General features: G+C 44.4%; 1 protein-coding gene across 4 annotated transcripts in view; it reads left to right on the top strand.

Moving 5' to 3' along the window:
* Nucleotides 1-21,348, top strand: part of Mxd (MAX dimerization protein) — a 266,036-nt gene that overhangs the window by 22,566 nt on the left and 222,122 nt on the right. The gene's annotated exons all lie outside the window — the stretch shown is intronic.

Raw genomic sequence — 21,348 nt, 5'->3', positions numbered from 1 at the left:
ATTGTGTGTATATTATATACGGTATATATATAGGGTGTCGGTTTAGCGTATCATACCATATAGTCAAAGAAGCTGTGCAGGAAAAGAATAATAATAAGAAGAAAAAAAACCCTGACCACATTGTTCGTACATCGACTCGTTTCTCCTACGAATCGAATCGTCTGTATATCCATGCGAAGGGAGGAAATGACGGAGCTACAGCGCAACAGAGAGAGAGAGAGAGAGAGGGTGGACAAAATAATTGTTAGCATACACGTAGACAAGAACTCACCAATCGGAGGTGGTGCGTGTATATTATAATATATAAAACAGGGAAGAAAACGAAATTGGTAATTCACGAGCGACGAGATTCTAGGTACACAACATGTGGGCAGTAGGTATATATGCGCACACTCGCGTATACATCACAAGGGGCTGGTGTGGGGTTGATGGGGGTGTATAGCAAAGAGTTGCATGTATGGGACGACAACGGTGACGTAGGGGGGCGCGCGCGCGCGTGCAGCACACTCGAGAGGAATCTTAACTTGGTCGCGCGGGGACGCATTGATTTTTTTTTTTTTTTTTTCCTCGTTGCGTGCAAAGGAGCTGCGTGCCCTATACTCTCCATATTTCTGCGCACAGGGTCAGTCCTCTCTACGCGCTTTCGCGGGATAAAGTGGAGCTGTGGACTCTTGGCCATTGCGCACAAGGGTTGGTGGACATGGATTTTGTTACATATACGTATTGTTGGAACGCAAAAGTTGCGGGAGAAAGGCGCGACTCTTTCGTTGTATACACGGATGCTGTTCGTCTGTTGGCGTGATTTAAGAATCTCTCGATGGTAAAAATCATTTATGGTACCGCGCGTGTTTTAATTCAACTTTTTCGTGCGCGCGCTCGAGGAAAACTTGAAATAATCGTGACATTTTTTTTTTTACCCCCTTCGCGAAACGAGACACGTGCAAGGGGTGCAAAAACTTGCTCTCGCTCGCGTTTACTTACAGCGGGCACGTGTAACCCCTATACTCACACAAGACGCACACTCTCATTGCACGAGCTGTACGTATTACATACGTACATACATGTATATGGAGTAATATGCAAAGTCCAAGTCACACACGTTATGTAACGCAACCTAATGTCCCCTACTCTCCTCCCGACTCTCGGTATTAAAATTTGTATAGGTGTATAGCATTGCGGACGCGTTTATAATACGTTGACGGATATACCTATACTTGTACCATTATATCAATCCTCTGGCTCTCTCGATATTTTTTTGTTTTTTTTTTGTTTTTTCTACACATGCACATATACACACACATATCTATTCAAAATACCCAATGTAATGTGGCAGCTATTGTTGAACCGAACGGCTGATCCTCGTGCCTCGCCTCGTTTTTCAAGAGCGACGCCATTCCCTCTCGCGTTGATATTTGTTTGATTTTTCTTGACGGCACTTATTGCGCAATAGCCGTATAGACAATCGTGTCGTGTAATTTGCATTGGGCGCGCGTTCGCCTATTGCGTGATTTGTTGTTCGCGTATGCAAATAAATTATATTGCCTCGTGCCTTTGATCATCTCGAAAACCATCGCACGCGATCTTATCTCAATAATGTTTATTGCCAATCGAAAAATACATAATAATAATAAATAACAACTGAAAATCCACATTACGCGCAACAACAAAATATGAATCGCGGCTCGTGAGAAGCGATACTTACTGAGCTCGATGAGGAAAAAAAAAAAAAAAGAGCAGCCAGCAATGCTTTTATCCTTCCGTGCCCTTAGCAATTAGGTAATACGTCGCGTTTGCGTCACACGCGTGCACGAGGTAGCCGCATTAACTGGTATATCGTACCTACTGCTCCAAGCTCGTTGTATAGGTACACGAACGCGTTTATTTTTTGCGAGTCACTGAATTTTTTTTTTTTTTTTTTTTTCTTTTTGCAACCCAACCCTTTTTTGTCAAACACGCTTTCTGTATATACTCAAGAAAGGTATCGAGAGCCCCATTTTTTTTCTTTTTTTTTTTTCTTTCCCCTACGACAACCACTTCTCGCCGTAGTCCTTGTAGTATGCGCACACTCGCGCGCCTCGTTATATATATGCCTATACTTATAATGAGTCGTGATGACGAGAGAGATCCTTTGTCCGCGTTTGTTCGGCGTGTATTGGCAACACGTGTGTGTATGTCCATGTACCTTCATTGAGCCATTTTTTTTTTTTTTTTTTTTTTCTTTTTTTTTTTGCACCATTAGGAACCCGTCGTTGGTTTGAAAATTTCATTTTCCTCCACTATACAAATGGCTCATCGCACGCGTGACTAAGGCGCTTTTCACATTGAGCCGTTTATAGATATACCCATACTAACGGGGATATGTCTATACACTAAAGCTTCACGAATGAATGGAAAAAATGTTCCACGACCGACGGACGTTTATTCTCACTCGGTACGCAGTATGACATATATTATAAACGTGAAACGCATTTTTGTCGTGCGATATTTTAACACGGATGAGTAGCCGGCAGGTATTACTATGCAAATACTCGAACTGATGGTTGTGGGAGGAAGGGAGAAGGGGGGAGGGGGGAGGTGTTGGATTTTAAGTTGATGTAAACCCGATTGGCGAACTGAGCTTTTGGCTGGAATATCACGTGATTATCTTTTGGATGGGTTTTTTTTTTTTTAAACCACGTTTTTCGTTAACTTTCATTTTTGTATTCATAAAGTGTTTGAATAACAAAAAAGAAAAAGAAATATACCTACATATTATATACAAGAGGAAGGGGAAAAAAAGAGTAGGTATGTAAAAATATGTAGGCTCGCAAGCACGTTAATGATCAGCTCGAAAAAACCCAATCGCGCGAATGGAGGCGTAATGGTTTGCGAGAGAAGAGAAAAAAAATGTATTCCCTATATGAAGGGAGAAATAAAGACCCTAAGCTCACGCGCGTGCATGACTATATACATGGGTATACTTATGTCTACAACAATGGACGGGTAGTGGCGCATGAGCGTAGATTTTTTTTTTTTTTTTTTTTTTATTTAGAAGCGCAACGTGCGCTCCCTATTCCTCCGGACGTTCTGCATATGTATACTTACTCATATATGTGAGAACCCCTCAAGCGTGCATACATGTGCGTACGTAATACGGGGTTGAGGATCGAGGACGATTCGGTGCTTTACTTTTTTTTTACGGGCTTGGATTTTCGAGTAATTTGAGAAGATGATTCGGTGTATGGCCACCCGATGGTGGGAAAAAAAAAGCCGATTTATTGGAGTCACGCGCTGACGGGCTTTTTCGCCCTTTGACATTAGTTTACCTACTCTCCGTCCGGGTTATAAATTTTTATTCGACTCACGGGTTCGGGACTTTGATATGTTTATCGCCACCGAGCGAGTAGGCTACCGTGGCTTTTCCCTCCCGTGTAAATACGTATACCCCCCGAAGCTTTTGTTCCCTGTTTTTCTTCTTTTTTATCGCTGCTTAAATATATAGAGAGAGGGGATTCTCCTTGCTCGGGTCCATAAATCCTCTTCTTCGCCGGACAAATAATCTCCGGGGATTTTTCGCCTAATGTGCCGATTCATGGGATCTCTACTCTCTGACCCCCCCCCAGCCCCTATTTATTTTTTATTCAAATACAATTTGGACACGGGGAGTAGAAAAACAAGGTGTGTTTTTTGTTTCCAAGTTTCCCTTGCCGCTAGATCGTGATTGACGCATCAGCGACGCAACGTAACGGGTAGGACGCGCGAGGGAGAGGAAATGAGGGTTTGACCCACTTTCTCAAGGCTGCTCGGCGTCAACCCTCGATTTTCCAGTTGCAATGACGCGTCTTTCTCTCCCTCTCGATTTCCAAGCTCTAATTTTCGCGCTTTTTCCTTGGCTTTTAAAAGCCAACATCGTTACAAGCATTGGTAACCTCCGCCTTGACTCAATCCTTACCTTCTCGTTGTGCGATACCCTTATATACATACGCTCGATTAATTTGCAGAAAAGGTATACATGTATATAGCGAGGGTAAAGCGTGTGGGGGTTCGCTCGAGTGTGTTGCGTACTAATTGCAGATTCCCTGGGCTTGGCTCGCAGAGCCGGGCACGCGTGAATTTTGAAACTTCCCCGAGTCACGTAAATCCCCCGGAATTAACTCCATACGTGAGGAACGCTTGGATTTCGTCTTCTTTTTCCCTGCACCGCTCTGACGCTCTTCACCTGGGATTTATGGTAATGTGTACTGTAATTTTTCTTTTTTATTATTAAAAAGGAAGAAAAAAAAAAAACACTATAAAGGTTACAGGTACTTGTAAGTCAAGGGAGGACGAGTTTGTAGCTCCACAACGCAAGTTGAGAATTTTCCTCGGTCATTAAAAAAACTTTACTCGGAAAAAAAAGAAAAAAAAAAAAAAAAACAGTTACCTCACTGCAGCCAGGGAGGGAGATCGCTCTTTACATTCTCGGGTGACATTGTTTAATTAAATACAACTCGGGCTTTTATGTAAATCGACGTAAATTCACAAACCTTGAACCCTCGAAACATTATATTTATTTATGTTTTTGTTTTTTTTGCGCTTGTTCTGCGGAAAAAATCCGTATTCGCTCACCCCTGCATGGTTACGTATGTATGCACAATTAGAGCCGGTAATCGCGCGCATTAAACAACCACTCGCCGGAGCTCTCGTCACCGCGCGACCTGTGGGCAAACGTTTTCTCACGCCGCGTTTCGTAATTAAAATCACTCAATCAATCCACGCTCTTTTTCTGCCTCTCGAGAAAATTACCTCCGAGGACGGGGAAAAAATGCATTTTTCTAAAACAGCATACATGCAAGAGTGAGCGGAAAGTGTATACATGTATAACGATCGGCACACACAGGCCGGTATTCGAAAATTGTCGCATCAGCCACGCACGGCGAAGGCTCGCCATTCTCTTTCTCTTCAACTGATGGGGAGGTACTGCGTGAGTGCGTGTGCTCACGACCAACTAAACGCCGTAATAGGAGGTCGTTAACTCCTCTGGTCCGAGAAAAATCCTTCCCCCAGGAGAGCAGTATATCCTTTTTTTTTCTCCCTCCTTCCCTTTCTTTTTTTTTCCCCCTCCACGCGTAATAAGGCGTGCCTACCACACACCGTGTCGCTTCGACTTCCGACTCCGCTGCTGATAATCAGGGCGTAAATTTATACTGTAATAAGACAGATTTCGGGGCGGGAAGGGACATTAAACAGTAAGACGTATAGGCGCGTACTATATACATATACATATATATCGGGGCAGAGTGCGTAATCCGCTTTTATACGCGACGCGCGCGTCAAATGATTATACCGCGACCTTAATGTACGACGTTAATGTTGCGGTTGACGGTATATTGTGTACACAGGTATACCAGGTGTAGCTTTGGGTTCAACGTAATGACGCAAGTTTATATATTGTAGGGTGGCGATGTGGAGGGAGGATATATATATATTTTTTTTTTGACGGAAAATTAGCCGGGGGTACGGGGCAAAGGTGCTTTTTATGGCGTTCGTTAAATCTCCCAGCGCAGCTTGATTTATCGCGTTTATACAACCTTTGCACTAAAGTTCGCGTGCGTAGGTGTATGAAATTTTTGCGTCGATTTTCCCCACCAACGGTATCCGACGTGGATTAGCTCGTGAAAAGTTTTGTGGCTAAGGATCGCGCACAATCTCATCCGTATCATACATTGAGCGCGTATAAGTGAAAAGTCGAAACGAAGTTTATAGCCGTGTTTTTTCCAGCGTCGATGTGTTACAGCTACCTTGCCTCCCTCGACAGCTTCCCCTACACCTGTCTACCATCAAACCGAAATGCAATTAACGTCTGGCAAAAACCATCTCCTCTTCTTCTTCTTCTTCTTCCGTCATTCGATGAGAAACGTCAAACAGGTAAAAAGCACAACAACCACGAGGTTTCTTTATATATACCATAGCTCACGGCGTATACGAGGGTTCAAAAGATATATAGGTGTACTAATTTATGGATCATCGGGGTAAGTATGTATCGTATACATCAGAGGAGATTCCGCGGGATTAATAAGAGTATACGCGCGAAAACGATATTACCCCCGACACCATGACACTATATTATACACAAGAGCAACGCAACGCTAAGTTATATACATACATATATACATAGAGACACAAGTGGGTGCATGGTATAAGTACGTATAGGTACACGTGATGCGTTGTAGTACGCGCACGGCAGAGACGAGCTTCTCATTACGGCAGCGCATATCATCGAGGATACACATATAGAGAGGCTTAATACGCGCCGTTGCTAGGCTGCAAGGTTATATATACTACATACGCGTTGCTGTATATTCACAAGTGCAAGGATATTTGCAGCAGGTATATATATATAGGCTGTACATGAATGTGCCCTAATGGCACGGCCGCACGAAAACGCACGTTTCGAGCTCTCTTCTGTCTACATGCATATCACATATCATACAAGTACCTTATACTTGGGTGGTTGGGTTTGAGCATCGTCGGAGCGAGGAGGAGTTTGCTCGACTATACGTGGAGCTTGTGCTACAACGTGTATATGTATATACATATATCTGTACCTGTCCTGTATACGTATAGCACACACATCATATGATCCGCCGTGTTCTCCCGTTTATTTATATAAACGCCTTTGCTTTCCATATGGGCTCCGCGCGACCGATGGGTATCTCGTCTCGTGGACCGTGTGGTTCGCGACTCTTACCGACGTCCCATGTTTTGCCCCGATTTTTGCTCGACATTTCCGCTGTGTACACTATACTTTGAGCTTTCCCCGGTTTTTTTTTTTCATAAGTTCCGATGCACTTGTTCACGCATACAATTTGATCATTACCGTATCCTAAAAAAGCTCCTCTTTTGCGTACAACAATATTAGTTTATCATGTCCTTCTTACCGCGCTGGATTATTCCTATACATCCCAAAAGCATAATTACGAGGTTGCAAGTCTGCGGGGATGTCCGTGATGTCTCAAAGAGTCAAAATGATGAACCTTTATGAGCGGAGGTGTGGGATATAAATATTGGAGCGAGACTTTGATGTGGTGGAAAAAAAAAAGAAAAAAAAGGGACAGCATACGCGATGTCCATGTAGAAAAAGCACACACGTGTCCCTCCTTTGACCCGTGTCTTATTTCTCTTTACGGTCTCCGGCGTAATTGCTGTACCAGCTGTTATCTTTATCACCATCACCATCATCATTATTATTATTATTAATGTCATTAATATCGTTGATGCTGTTACTGCCGCTGCTCCTGTTGTTTGGCCATAACATGACTCCTCCCAGAAAGCTCTTGCAAAGGTTGTGGAGGCAGAGGTGCTCTCCGGTTTTCTCGAACGATGATGCACCGTAGCTTATTTCTTTGAACGCGACCCCCTTTTTTTCGTGCTGGTGTGTACTTATACTCTCTGAATCGGTCCAAGAGTCTCTCGAAGCGAGTGTGAAGAAAGTGCTTCTCGAAAATCTCTCGATCGCAAAGAACCTTTTTTTCCCGTATTTTTCTCTCGATTGCGAGTGCCGCGAAAATTTCAAAGTTGCTTTTTTATCAAGGAGAAGCAGAGTGTCGAGGTGTGACGGAAAGAAAAGAATCTCTATATCACGACACTAGGACTCGAAATTTCGCCGACAAAGTTTTACCTCCCTCAAATTGATAAAACGACCCTAAACGTTCGTCAGAGGTAACAGCGACGCTCATCAATCTCCCGCGAGATCCGTCATCTCCTACGTGTGCATGACAATAACTTTTCGGCTAATTACTTTCAAATGCGATGAAACGCAAGTGACGCTCGACTATAATACCCGCCTCCTCCTCCGGGAAAGATCAAACTTCAAAATCAGATGTTTGCCGAGTCGAAGAGGCCGGCGCGACTCCTCGTTTAAATTGAGTTTTGCGCCAGAGCCAGCTGTTACTCTCTCTCTCTTTTTCTAGCTGCCACCATCATCTTTACTGTACCACCACCAGCAGCTATACTCACCGGAGGAAAGAGAGGGGGCGTCTGAAATTTTGCGCAATCAATTTTAAACGTGGCTCGGAATTGACTGCGATTCAAAGAGCCTTTAATCTTCATCTGCCCCGCTAAGATTGCCAGCTGGTGTCTCTCTCTCTTTTGGCCTAGTCGATGTACATATATAACTTTAAATCCGCTCTCGTTCGCACGGCCTTCCAATGATTTCGTCGTTTGGGCATTCATCCCCGGCGTGTTTGAGAAAAAAAAAAAAACTACGCGTTTTCAATTTAGGCGTGATAAAAAGGACCGCCGCGTCCGAAGGAGTTTGTTATCCCGGCTTCGCCATCGATTGAAATTTCAGAGAAAAGAAATGGGGGAGCCGGCGACACCTGCGTTCCTGCTACATGACAACTGTTTTTTTTTTTTTTTTTTTTTTTTTTTTACCTCCTTCCGCTTCATTTTCTTTATCTCACTAAAGATGCTCGGCCCGTACGCATCTCCGAGGATGACGTAATGCGCAATAATCGCAAACTCTCGCAAAGAGCGAACAATGGGAGGCTGTTGAGCTATTGAGAAAACCTACCCCCGTGCAATAGCGTGGCAGCGTGATTCTTGCGACGAGAAAAAAAAAAAAAAAAAAAAAAAATGAATTCTTTCCTAGAGACGAGGAGTAGCGCTATGCTGCACAAATAAAAATGTATCGCGCACAAGCGTACACATAGAGGTACACGCTGCTACTGCCACATCACCGATCATCGTATCGCGCCCTCGTAATCTACGTTCGATAACAATAAATCCCAATCAATAACAAACGACGATAAATCCTCCTCCCCCTCTCCCTCCTTCCCAGCATCCTGGCATCGATTCTAGCTTAGTTATACCTCGGCGGCAACGGGCGGTGGTATGTATATTGTACAGTAGCCCAGTGTCCCCCACCCCCTCAAGATGGACACACGTATATATATATATCCGGCACGGTACAGCAGTAGCATCTGGCTCTCCCTGATGTACACATATACACAATAATACTCCACCCATCAGTGCACGTATGTGTATCCTTACTGTACACAAAGAATAGAACAGTGGAGGAAAGAGAGAGGCTTATAGGTGTATACGTATTACACATACGTGCAGAGGACGGGCGGAGCACTTCCGCCAAATAGGTATTTTCGAGACGTGTTCACGATGCGGAAGCGATAGCTCGGAGTTATCGACGGCCTACTGTCCACCAATGTACTTTGTGCTTCGTGTGCCCGTAATATGTGCTCGAAACTCCTTCTCCCCCGTTTCTCTCTTGACAACCCTTCGGACCTCGCGTGGCGGTCTACCGGCCCAGCCTCTCCATTTCCTTTCATTTCCCGGCTTAGCCCTCCCTCGCGTACAACTCCGCGGTTTTACTCTGTTCCTCAATTTTATTTTTTTTTCTTTCCTCCACGCGTCCGTCAAACTTCAGGATGACGATTATATCATGCTTTTCGTCCACCATCATCTTTGTATCGACATCCCCCCACAATTGATTCAGTACCGGTCCAATCCGACAATACCCGTCTCCTGCTGTACGGACATTTATTTGTAGATCTCGGGGCTCTTAATGTCCCGTCTCCCTCTTCCTTGTCTCGACTGCTCCCTTTCGCTTTTTATTTTTCACTCTCGACGACAACGAGGAGGGCACAGTTTTTTTGTCCCCCCCGATATACGTTTCGCGTTTATTTATTTCCCGTCGTCTATACACGGGACGATAGGTCACCGGCTCGGGATTTCTTGGAGAATTTCCGTCTCTCCTTCCGATTATTTCGGAGAGTGGGTGGTTGTTGGGGGAGAAGGGGACTTTCGTGTTGTATACGACGCTGTTTTTACGCTCCGTTGGTCACCGATATACCCATAAATCCTCGCATTAACGGCCGGCCATTGATTACCATCGTCCCCGTTAATTGGCCCAGAGTGCGCGTCCATATGTGCGATTTATTTCCCTCTCGAGGACCAAACCGGAGGAGGAAAATATTTATCGCTGCACGACAAAGGGAGACGGGAAAGCTCATCACATTTCCACCGCGCTGCTCCTTCATTTTTTCCCAAACTCCATTACGGAACGCGTCGTACCTATGTAGTATTTACGTCCCAAAGTTCGATCTTCGAGACGAGGAGGGGAAAAAATAAAAAGCAAACTCGACACTGTGTGCGAGCGACTGTATACCTCGTGTAGCAATCACCGGAAGTGAATCGGATTGGTTGTATGCGGGGACGAAGCTCCACGGGAAATTGTACCCCTAGTTTTTTTTTTTTTTTTTTTTTTTTTTTTTCGGAGTAACGTCAAAATCGAGTCAGCCAGCAGTCACGAGGGGCAGCCTACGGGCTTTCCCCGGATATTTGGTGGAAATTTCTTTCTCGCGCGTCATTTCATTACCCGACCTCTTAGAATTTCGCGCACCACCGCACTCCCCTTGGACATTATAATTCTCGGTTGATTAAATGGTCGGCCCGTGTTTTTCAACGCACCTCCTCGCATTGGCATTCCGATGGTCGTGTCTCTCCCGGAATTAAGCCGCACCGAGGATAGGGACAAAGGGGGTTGTGAGGCCGGTGTACACGCGGTTACATCGGGTGCCGGTGGCGTGTGAAATCGAGCGTCGACGAGGCCCCATTTGAAATGCATTGAATTTTTAAGCGACTCGCCCTTTGTCCCTCCCTCGTGCGGAGAAGCTCCCCCGTATTCCCCGTCATCTTTTGCTGCTCCCACCTATCCCGCCGATGTCGATCACTCGAACGGAATTGTCTCCCCTCCCCCCTCCAATCACCTTTTACGCGGAGGATTAGCCTTTTGCGATCGCTCAGCCGCAGTGCCGATCGATTTGTTTCAGTCAGTCCTGCGTCTGACTCGACTGTATAGCAACGAGCTTCCGAAGACGGGATGATAAATTATCGAGTGTACTATAACTACCTACGGGCGAGGCAGCGAGCGAGGCAGGGACCTCTCTTTGTCCGTGTGGTTATTGGGCTACTTTTCCACCGGCCCCGCCGAAGAAGGAGAAAATCGCTCGTTTGAAATCCTTTGGAGCCATGGGAGGTGGGGGGTGGGGGGTGGGAAAAGCTCTGTTTTTATTTTTCAAGGGCGTGTGGTTTGCAAGGACTGTCATATCGCCTACGACTCCGTTGCGTCTACGATAAGCCTAAGCCACTGGCCTCGCATCATCTCGTCCGTACGAGATATTCACGAGCCTATGTGTGCGCGGGTGCCATTGTTATACCGATTGATCAATGGATCCACAATTTTCACGCTTCGAGTTTTCCGGGGATATCGAGGAGTCCTCTGCTTCGAGGATCCATTCATCAAGAGCATCGTTGTGCAGATCGCGCGTTACTTGTACGACGACGGCGCCATGATCGACACGTGCGACGCGTCCTTCGCATTTGTATTTGTATATGTGTGAGAGATTTTTCCTCTTTACGATATTAACCTCCGATTGACCAACAACAGTGTCAATAGCAATATATATATATACGATGGGGAGAAGACAAAAAACAGAAACTTTAAGCGCACCTCCACCCTGTTTTTTCTTGAATAATATAATATAGCCACCGACGTGTTTCCCGGAAATTTTCAATCTTTCGATCACGGACTCGAGGCAAGGGGTTGAGCCCCGACAAAAAGAAAAAAAAAAGGATAAAGTTGGCAAAGGGCCGCGTGGTGCTTTTGAAATTGTTGAAACCAGACTGTAGCTTACGCAACGAGCCTCCATTTCACGTACCTTCTTTCTCCCTTTCATTTTGCGCTTCTATATACGTGTGCGTGGGTGTGTATGAAAAAACTACATGGAAGTAAACGGTCGGTGGTATATATTGTATAGGCTCCCTTTGCCCTTGATTCTCGTGTTCAGTCACAGAATACGTCAATGAACCAAAACACGCTTCTCGAACCGGTGTAGATAAATCTATAGTTGCAAGGATGTGCGACGGCGGCAATGGTATACCAAATTCTGCTTACCTGTCAGAGGATGTTTTTGAACATTCTCTCCTTTCCCTTATTTTTTTTTTTTTTTTTTTTTCTTTTCTTTGCGAACGATGGTGTACAAAAGGGGCGGCACATTGCAACGGACTGTATAATGTCATGCACCTATGCACACAAGACCCAGTTCGTGGATCGTTATTGCCGGCAGCACGAAATGTTAATGTTCCCAAGGTGTAAATGATTATCTACCTGCTTCGCTTTTGCGTGTCTCTTATATATATATGTATATGTATGTACCGCCTCGACTCGTTTGTCCGTTCGTACTGCGCCCTTCGATTTACTTATGCATGCCGATGCAATCTATCAAATTGTGCCGCGCAACAAATGAGCCCCCTCGTGCATACATGGGCGTATAAAATTATACACCCATACTCGTACTCACGCACATATGCTCGCCCGTGATGTTGACTCCGTATACTTTTTTTTTTTTTTTTTTTTTTTTCGACTTTACCAAAAGTCATCGACACGAATTCGGCTGATTGCTCATCGTGACAAACTGTGACACTATAAACGTCCCTCCGATGCGCCTCGCATACCTTATACCATCGATCGACTGGAAATTTCGTCTTTTGCCGAAGGAAACAACTCCTCCTCCCCCCCCCTCTCTTGCGCAATGATTAAATTGCGAGGTCACCCTATATACGGGGGAGGAAGCGCCTCCTCGTTCAAAAAGCCAATCTGAAATTCCAGCCTCTCTCTCGTCACTCTGCGCCACGCGACAAAGGAATAGCCGGAATTCCTCGCGCCACCATCCCATGTGTGCCTGTCGTCAAAGGGGAGACACGCGGAATAGGCAAATTATTTCCCTCGGATATCTCAATATCGAAAGTTCCTTGCCTTGGTTATACATACAATATATATATATACGTATAAGAGGGCACCGAAAAAATGAAAAACAAAAAAAAAGTTATACTCTGCACAAGGGAATCCCACGCACGCATGGCTTCTCAAGGAGCAAACCGCTCGGTGCATCCGCTGACGCTGTATATGCACGTCAGCCTTTCGTATATTATATAGGTATTTGGGGTCCTCTCATCGCGCGCGAAAAATAAAAAAAGGGGTAAGGAAGACCCGCTGGTTCCGCGAAGTATTTATTTTAGGCCAGAAACGCTTGTTACAACCTCCTTTTTGAGTCGAGTCTTTTTTTTTTCGAGAGAAAAGAAAAATTAGGGCTCCTCCCGTCCTCTTCCGGAGGGAGGGGGAGAACTGCAATGACAACAATTCACGGAAAGCCCTGTTAAGTTTTATCTCCGACTTCACAGGGTGGAGGGGAGGGGGGGCTCCTCTTATTGCTGCTGTACGACGGGGCGCCATTCCCACGCAAACAGACAAGAAGAAGAAACGAGCGGACAGTATATTTTAATGTACGCGATGATAAAGGGCCGGGAGCGCTCGCGTTACTTGTCAGTGTCGTCCTGGAAATTCGCGCGGTAACTTTCCTCCCCTCCCCCCGCACACCTTCGTTCGTTCCTTTGCCCAGCTTTTCTTATCTGCCTCTCGACTCTCCATCTTTTTTTTTTTTTTTTTTTTTTTTTCGTTACTCTTTCCCTCTTCGTAACGCGACGAAGACGTCTCGTTGTTAACGGAGCCCTGCCTGCGTTTCTATACGCGTTCGGTGTACTAGAACAATGCCGATACGCGATCCGACGCCAAGGGCTTCGAGATCGAAATACGCTCAGGAGCGCGGACTGTGCGTCATGCAAGGGGGTTCTGTAAAACAACCGGATGGATGTGTAGTAATTGCTCCTGAGCTGCTTCCACTTTCGCTCCTCATTTTCAAGTTTACGGGATGGTATAGGTTTTCGTTGAATTTTTGCATCCCCTCGGGTTCTTTGGGATTAACGAGGATATTACTGCCCTGTCGCCCAACGAGTTTCGGCATTTTTCTTTGCGCTCTCCACCACGACTTTGTTGGAGCTTGACGTTCCACATGCCCCGAGTAGTTTTTGGATTTCATCGAGTCCATCGAGATTTTGTGAAAGGAAAAAAAAAAGAAAAGAAATTTGGAAGGAGCAGCAAAAGTAAAAGAAGATCATGATGGTAAGATGAACCGAACCGGATGACGTGTGCACGAGGAGGGTGCAAAAAAGGGGGAGGGGTGGGGTGGGGGTAAAAAAACGGAAAGAGAGAGAGAGAGAGAGGCGCGAGTGCAAGTGCGCTGCGGACGCATGAAGAATGCAGCCGCGGTTGCAGCTGCGTCGGCCGGGCCAGCCTCCTCAAGGTCAAGGCCGAGGGGGTTGGAGGGAAGGAGAGCCGGCAGCGCACTGCTGTGACGCGGCGCACACGTGTATATCCTTCGGCTTTTCGACTCTCTTTTTTACTATGCAGGTATATTGTACTCTCCGCACGTTTTGATATTCAGATAAGCGTCAGTGACTAGGGGCAGGGGAGGAAAACAGGCGCACGCGCTGTTACGTATCAGTATGGTGTGTGTGTGTGTGTGCCCAAGTGCTTATTATTGTTTCGGAAAAGATAAGGAGACTGGTCTAAAAATGTTTGCTGAGCCGTCGTGTGTGTAACATCTGTCCGGGCCGTGCGAAGGCAAACTTTTTAAAATCATTCGCTTACAAGTGTATTACGAGTAAGATTATGGGGGCAGGAGGAGGGGAGGGACAAATTTTTTGTGGGGGGAAAAAGGTCGTGAAAACAACCTCGAGATGTCGGTTCTTGGATGTTGGAGAGAAAGATCGGATGCTGCGGTGAGTAAAAATAAGAAGGTAAACAAACGAATTAGCGTGATTTATTCGTGTGACCCAGATCGCGTGCTCGTTCGCTGGTTCACGTGTTCTCTCTCTCTCTCTCTCTCTCTCCCTCTTTTTCTTTTATATTATTTTCGTTGGTATGTAGTACGGTACGCGATGCATCGGAAGTATTTTCTACAAATTTAATTGACCGATAATACTTTGTTTGTATGTTTTTTTTTTTTTTTTTTTTTTTTTTTTTTTTTTTTTTCTGTACTATTATGCTTTGTTAACCGGTATTTTATATATATATACACGTGGGTGGGTATATTTTTTATTGCTGTATAAAAGGGGTAAAATAATTGAGAAGCGGTATTTTTGCCCAAATTTTTTCTTTTATAGTGTAATTAGGCGGACAAATTAGCTCAAACAGGTGAGCATCACGTGTGTGATTAAGATTAGTTTGTATTGACAATCAATTAAAAAACCAAACAAAATTATAATAATAATTATTAAAAAAAAAATTTACTTTTGATATGGTGTAAATATTTACTGGTCTGCAAACAGCACAAAAGTTGCCTAGGAAAAATCAATTGTCTCGCCAACTGCAACAAAAGTAGGTATTTACGGATAAAAATCACCTTACTAGCGATAGCAAAAACAATCGAGCCAACTGTCCCTTTTTTTCAAATTGTCCTCGCATCTCACTGATAAATACGCACATCTGTGGTATTTAAAAGAGCCACGCGACGCCCCTGATGAAACACGCACTCTCTCACGGAAAAGAAAAAAAAAAAATTGTTTTCAAACATCACAAGCTCACTTCGCTCTTATCGCCGATCGCGCGTTTTATTTTTCCGCGCCTCCCGCATTATACACCCCCGTCCGCCGCCTGACTCATTATCTTCGTCCCCCTCCGCTTATCTCGCGGTGTTCGTGAAATTTTGTAAATATTGGCCTACACGCATATACCCAGACAATTACCGATTAATACTGCTGCCACGCAGTATGGGCGCTGTATGCGCTCTTTATTTTATCGTTTTCATTAAGCACGACTTTTTTTTCTTTTTCTTTTTTCCTGCCTTATCTACATCGGGTTGGACTGTCTTTTTCTCGAATTATATAGTGTCGCCGCACTACTAGGAAAAAAAGGGGCGGAGGTAGAGTATATAAAAATCGTCGGGGCTATTTAAAAAAAAAAAAAAAAAAAAAAAAAAGCTACTGCCGCCAAGGTCGCGCGCGATCCGAATTCACGACCAGACTCAACTGTACGTGCCTCTAGCTTTTTTTTCTTTGTTCCTCCTCCTTCTTTTTTGTATACTTTATCATCAGGTAAATAATTGAATTTTTTCTTTCTTTTTTTTCTTTGACAAACATCATTTTAGTAAGCTGTTTTTGGTGAACAGACTAATTGTAAGAGAAGAAGAGATATTAATAAATCAATTCCAATGAAAAAAGAAAATGAAGGATAAATAACGCCTTGTGTTGTTTTCAAACAAATGAAAAAAGATTGTACCCCCCTGGACCCCCCACGGTAGATGGCCATTTAATAAATACGTACACTCGAGGCCAACAAACCTGCACTACGTCCGCCAATCTTTTTTTTTCTCTTCTACCAGCATCGCTGGAGAAAAGGAGGATTTACGCAAGAAGATTTTTAAAGTAGACTAAAAAACGCGGGGGGGGGGTAGGTAGGTAGGTAGCTGCATTTATGTACGTAAATGCACGTGCTTCGATATTTTTGCTGTTTCTCCTCTGGGGATCCGTATTTACGGAATTTTTGTCACTTGCTAGATTGACCTACCGTAAAGGCTATGCTCATTTGCAAACAAAAGAGTTGACACGATGTCATCGGGTGATAACAATTTACCGAGGCTCTTCGTTATTTTTACTCCGTCCAACTGACTATACGAGACTTGATTGATGATTCGAGCTCGAGATTATTTCTCCGATTCGGTTGGGAAGGAAAATTTTTTCGCCCCGAGGCATTCATCATCTCGATGCCTATATCAGGGGATGAAACATAAACTCTCCCCCCCCCCACGACAACGACACCTTGAGGTCTCCTTATTTCCCGTGGCGTCTCTCTTACCCGTCTCGAATGAAGGAAGAAGCCACCGCAATTGATGAAAAACAGAAACGTCGGAGCTTATCGGAAGGTCGTGTAGATATATACATATACAGTATACGGAGGAAAATCGCGAGTGGCTGTCTCGTTAACTTCCCGATCGCTGTCGAGAATTTTTTTTTTCGCGATGGGCGTGTGTTTGTGAAAAGTCCAAAGGACCAGTCTCCTGCTGTTGCAGGATACACAGGAAGCGCGGGGTACAAATGCACAGCTATACGGTGCCTGCGGATTTCGCGATCCGCTGTGATTTATGGCTGCCAGTGCACAGCCGGGTTAGGGGTCCACGCCCCTTCCGTGCTTCTTCTCTCGCCCTCTTTTTTTTTTTTTTTTTTTTTTTTTTACTTTCCCCCCTCCGCCAACCCCTATACGTTCGTTATTTCGCCGCTTTTGCTGGGGGTTTTTATTTTTTGTCCTGCATCTTTGTTGCTCGCACTAACTCTCCCAACATCAACAACAACAACCCTTCTTTGCCCTTTTCTTTTATTTCGTGCGTTCTACTTTTACGATGTTTCGGGCAGTAGTAGGTACATTTTTATTGTCTCAACGCATGACAAACGCGAATGACCCTCGTTGAAGCTTACCTTCAACCCTATAATCTGTGATACTTGGCTTAATTGCGTCCAATAAATTTAATAAGCTTCAACTTTAGGTGGAACCGGTCGAGTTAGATGTAAAGTGCAACAGATTTACCCGCGTTTCGAGAGTACAGGTTAGGTATGTTTGGAAAGGTATCGGGTATCATAACCTATAAAAATCACTTTGACTCTTTGTTTGCATTTTGGAGTGTAAAAAGGTTTAGTATGAGAAGATAAGAACAAGACTACGACTTGTACAATGATACAACAAAACGTTTTCCATCAGCTCCGCGTAAACGTCACCGGGAGAGAGTGAAACATTCAACCCGGTCGCTCGCGAATGAGTGTAGGGGGCGCACGTAAATTTTTCACGGTCCCCCGGCAGCAATACTTCGTATCGTTAAATTTCATTGGGCCTGAATATTCGAGCTGTCGTTGATGAATACTTGATGCTCGTGTGTACGTGAGTCAATGCACTCGATCGGACAAAAAAAAAAAAAAAAAAAAAAAAAAAAAAACATCTGGTGAAACTCACTCGCGTCCCCCGACGTCAGAGCGAGGCCGCATGCCAAAAGCTTGTTTTTGAATTAAAAATGCGTCAACTACCTACACGCTCCCTTAAAATGCACACTCGCTCGGGGAGCCATGATTTTTTCACCACGGCCCGCGTACATACGTGAAACGCGATTCTGGCATTGTGCCGATTTCCACTTGAAATTCGAGCAGCTCCAAAGAGAGAAAGAGAGCCAGTTTTAAACTCGCGCCGCACCAGCACCGGCTGTTATGTACATATTATAATGCAGAGTGCTGCCGCTGGGAGTCGCAAAAGCCGCGCGTTTAATTAAATTTGAAGCATACGGTAAATGCACTTTTTGAACGCTCCGGTTCACCCACGTTTATCAACGATTTCATCACCTCGCAATCTCATACATATGTTTATCACGCGAAGATCTATCAATTTGTACAAGATAACGTGGTACTTTTCTCGCTTTTTATCTCGGGAGTGCGATAATTTCACAGAGGGAAGAGTCCTTATGCCTTTCGACTCCCCTGCCCCAGCCTTCCTTTGGTTATTACTGCAGCCAAGGCTCTCTACTACATTACATTCGTACCAGGGGGCCCTTTCGCTCTCGATCTCTCGTGCCTTTCCATCACATATCCACTCGATTATTATTACCTTGATGAGTTAACGAGTTTTTTTATTTTTTTTAAATTTTTTTAATGCAAAATCGCGATGTTGCGAAACAGGTATACCTGTTGTTGTTGTTATTCGATCGACTCACGTGTTTTCTCTTTTTAATCGATAAAATTTTACGCGCGTCTCGGTTATGCGACACCATTTGTGTATTTTGGATTCACTGACCTTGAATGAGAAAAAAAAAAAAAAAAATGACACGGCGATAACAGCGCGATATGTTGTGGCTCTTTTTTGTACGTTTCGTTGTAAAACAAATTTTACCTACTCGCGTTTTGCAAACAACAAACCGAAGCAGCCCATCACCTGAATGGAATCTGCGACAAGAGCGATGGATCAAAATAAATATCACGCACCCCTACTTTGTGAATTGGAAATAGTTACAAGTAGACAACATAATCGGAACAATGTAGTGACTACATCGACATCATTGTAGTGAAATTTCACTGTTTGATTAATACCGTTTTTTCGTTGTACAACTCACTCGTCAAAATTCACTTTTTCTACCATATGCAGTAAAGTTAAAGTTTCACTAATTTAACTATAGTTTTACTCACTATAATCATTGTCGTTGAAGTTGGAACCCGAAATAATATTATCCTCGATGGCGGATTGAGATTTCATATCAGACGACACCGATGAACATTTGGAATGCAAATATATATCCCTACCAGCCTTTTTTCTCCTACTTCTTAATTTATTTTATTTTACCTTGGATACCTGTATACATTTTATACAATATTTTATCAACCCATGGTTCACTCCAATCCATCTGTGTATGTATTCATCGAAGCTTTCTTACGTTGTCATTGGCAACGCGTGCACACCTAGCCACCGTAATCCTGCGGAGTTTAAAAAAAAAAAAAAAAAAAAAAAAGAGACTCGCAGCTTTGGCACTTTCACGTGGGAGCTGAAAGGAAATCGAGTCGACTTAATTGCTGATTCGAAAGGCGCCTCCCCTTGTCCCTCGCGAAAAATTCTTACATCCATCCCATCCACGCGTATAATATACGTAGGCAGAAAAGCCGGTATACATTTATCACTCGGTGTTTTCAGTCGTAATGACGATCCCGTGTAATCACCCGTGTCAATCATCGATACCCGCACACGTATACGTTGCACCGGCATTATTTATACGGCACGGGTGCACAAAGGCTTTTAAAAAAGTAGAAGAGAGAGAGGGGGGGCCTTCGGACTCGCGAGCGAGACGTACAGCAGTTTACGCGCTCCTTCGCGATGCTGCAGAGGGTATATACACAAGGATCGCGCGGAGGGGCCACAAACACCGCTCCCGGTGCCCATGTGTATATGGTTTTTCTTTTTCTCCGTCTCAACGCCTGATGCAGTAACGACGGAGAAAGGAAGAAGAAGAGCAGGCCGGCCGGCTGGCTGGTTACTCGCTGCACGGCTTGCGATGTGCTTCTTCTTCTTCTCGCGAAGCTCGTTTACCTTGAGCTCTCCGGGGCCCCAGAGGTTCTCATGCCCGCACAAGACCGACCGACCGCGCGTCTTTGCCTACATCTCGAGAAAGCCCTGCTTGCAACGCTTCGGTACCTATACATGTGCTGGTTTTACTGTTTGCGGCAATCTTCTTCTCTCAGTTGTTGTTGGGTTTTCACGAATCTCTTTTTCCTCGTCGGTGGAGCGTGATTTTTGTTTTTTTATTTATTTTAAGGACTAATGATAAATGATAAATGATTGGCAGCTGCACGGGCGAATACACAATGTACACACCACACACATCAAAATATATATTAACGATTTCCTTGGTCCAGTGGCAGCCAGACTGCACTTTTCTCCCCCTTTATTCTTTCGTTTCGCGTATTAAAAGTAAAAATAGGGGCGAAGGTGTGGAGTAGGAGGCGGAGGGGAAAAAGGGAGAGAGAGAGAGAAAGCTCTCGTGAAAGTCAAAAGTATTTGTCGCTTTGAAAACAAGTTTATTCCGCCGGCGCGAATTGTTTCGCCAACTATTCCGGTATACTCCGGGACGGGGCATAAATAACTCGCGTGTGTATATATTTAAAAGTTGAAACGAAAAAAAAAAAAAAAAAAAAAAAAGAAGAAGAAGAAGGAAATAAAACCGTTCAACTCCCAAACGAGTTACGTGCACGGCGGCGGCAGAAAAATGCACTCTCGTCATGATTCACTTGCACAATTTACGTGTTTTCTCCGCACGTTTTTTTTTTCTTTTTTTTTTTTTTTGTTGCGTGCAACATTTTAAATTTCCCACTCGACCGCCTCGGCTAAATATAAAGTTGGGACGATCCAACTTTTTCTCGTGCGCGTATTAAAAAAGAAAGAAAAAAAAGGAGGGAGTGGGATAAAAGCAGATGGAATAATTCACGTAGCGCACCTCAAACTTCCCGGAAAACATTGATACCACCTCGTATGGTATACGAAAAATTGTTCTGAGCCACAAACTCGACACCTCAAGGTACAAATAGTATCGATAAAAAAAGGAAAAGGAAAGTAAAAAAAACACACACACACGCACAAAAAAAGCTCTTTCTCTCCACATAAACTTCTCCCATGTAAGTACTCCTCTTTCACACCGAGCCACGCAAACGCTCTATACTCGCGGAGGATTTATTTTTCTAGCATTCAAATGTTCATTACCATGCTCCCTTCGATTTTGCATCTCTCCTTGGGTACGCGTCTATTATCGTAAGTCTCTCCCTTCGCATCGTGTCCTCCTCGCGGGGTTCGCTGTATTTTTTACCTGCTCCGTGTGTCCCTTTGCGCGCGAGTTTTTTTCGGTATATGCACACTTACTCCGTTAAAAAAAGCGAGGCGCGCCCGACCAGTCTCTTTTT

The sequence above is a fragment of the Copidosoma floridanum genome, unplaced genomic scaffold (assembly GCF_036245765.1).
Source record: "Copidosoma floridanum isolate Cflo_tuat_1 unplaced genomic scaffold, Cflo_Japanese_pri ptg000012l, whole genome shotgun sequence".
NCBI classification, from domain to species: Eukaryota; Metazoa; Arthropoda; class Insecta; order Hymenoptera; family Encyrtidae; genus Copidosoma; species Copidosoma floridanum.
The sequence above is the reverse complement of the archived record's forward strand: the minus strand, read 5'-3'. Positions and strand labels throughout refer to the sequence as shown.